Raw genomic sequence first — 2,201 nt, 5'->3', positions numbered from 1 at the left:
ACTTGCTCTAAAATATGCTGAACTATTAGGGGTCAATGAAATAAAAAATAGCTACACCTAGATATTAAAAAAGCAAGAGATGAACTGATTGAGCTCTATGAAAACTACCAGAAAAATACAGGACAGGACAGGACAGTCATGAGGCTTACAGGTACAAGAAGAAAGCATACACTAAGATGATAAGAGAAGCAAAGGCTAGCCACCAAAAACTTGAAATAAGAAATTCTTTTAATATCTCTAAAACAGTCTGGAACTACATAAATGAGGACAGAAAAGAGTCACTTCACTTAAAAGATACAAATATAATATTGGCAATGGACAGGAAAGAAGTGACAGATCCAGAACCGATGTGTAATATTTTCAATTAGTACTATGTAGCTATAGTGAAGAAATACCTAAAACAAAACATAACAGTACAAAAGGGCATGGAAAGTCCCAAAATGGTGGTTTGGAGGTTTCAAAAGTAACTGTAGCACTAACACATAAAGATACATAGGGTCTGTATGGCGTATCAGCAAATATTGTAGAACATTGTGCTAGATATCTTGCAAAGCTTCTGACATACCTGATAAATTTAGTGATGAACGAAGGACTATTCCCAAAATGTTTAAAAAGGGCCAATGTAGTGACAGTATATAAAGGTGGGGAAAAAGGAGATCCAGGAAACTATTGACCACCACAACTGTTCTGCTTAAAACAGTAGAAGCAGTGATTAAAGATAGAATTATAAACTTCATAGAGAAATAAAACAGCATAAATAAAGCACAACATGGGTTTAGAAATAGGAGATCCACTAAGACTGCAGTGGTGAACTTCATAACACACCTCACTGAGGCCCTTGATCATCAAAGGAAAGTATGCAGTTTATATTCAGACCTTTCAGAAACTTTTGGTTGCATCTGTCATAACTTGGACTGCTATGCTATAAGAGGAAAAGCTCCAGGTATTATAAAGATCTTTGTTGGAAATAGCAAACGTTATGTTGAAATAAAATGTAAATCTAGAAATACAGAGAAGAATGTGTACTGGTACTCTGATTTTCTGCTGGTAAAATACGGCACAGCTCAGGGTTCAGTACAAGGACTTCTGTTCTGTATCTTGTATATAAATTATATGTCTACTGCAGTAAATGGGAAAGTGATTATGTAGACTTATGAGACGACTTTATTTGTATGTAGTGACTCAGTGAAGGATTTGAAAAAGAGAGGTGGTGAGAATGTGCAAATGGCAGTATAGTATTCAAGAGAAAATAATTTATTGATCAACAAGAAGAAAATGATGTGTACAAAATTTCAAACAAACAGAACTAACAGCTCAGAGGACTTTATTCTGAGAATTTCAGCTGCAGACATAGAAGAAGTGAACTTAAATAGTTTTCTTGCAATAGAGGTGGACAAATTTCTGACTCGGGAAAGCACATTGGTAAGATCTCTTCAAAAATAAGTGGAAATATATTCTTAAAGAAAAAATGTGCTATACAGTGGACACACAAATTTTGCTAAAATGTGCTCTGGACTTACCTTCCCACATATTTTGTACTGTATACTGCTATCAGGAGGAGCATCAGATGAACACATTCAGAGAATTTTAACACTTCAGTGGAAAGTCAACAGATGCATAGAAAAAATATCATGGGTATCCAGCAAAAACAAATTCAAAGCATTTAAAATATTAACTTCACGAAATTTGTACCGTACATATGTGAGACAAAACTTCTTTTACTGTCAAATTGTACAGCTTTTCTAAACAGCGATTTTCATAACATCAACACAATAACTATAGAAAATTACCACATCTCAAGCAAAACACTGCAAATGACTAATAGGGACCCCACAAATTCAGGTGGCTTATTTTATAACAGACTGTCGCTTAGCATAAAGAGCATAAAGGAACTAAGCACCTTCAACAGAAAAGTGAAGGAACTGCATGTTGGTATTAGATGAATCAGTACTTACAGGCAGATCCAAAGGACAAATGTTAACATAAAGCTGGAAATGAGTAAACGAACTTCCTTTTCCATGTGAAAGCAAATTTACTGAAAGAAAGAAAAGGAAAACAAAGTATAGCGCTGAAAATACAGAAGAGAACATATAGAGTATGTGTGTTTGGTGCAAATATGATTTAAATGACTTTTGTTATGTATAAATGTCTAAATATTTTCAACAGTGTAGCTAAACATACATGACATAAAAAACTAGTTT

The sequence above is a fragment of the Schistocerca americana genome, chromosome X (genome assembly GCF_021461395.2).
Source record: "Schistocerca americana isolate TAMUIC-IGC-003095 chromosome X, iqSchAmer2.1, whole genome shotgun sequence".
Classification (NCBI taxonomy): domain Eukaryota; kingdom Metazoa; phylum Arthropoda; class Insecta; order Orthoptera; family Acrididae; genus Schistocerca; species Schistocerca americana.
Note: the sequence above shows the minus strand (reverse complement) of the source record.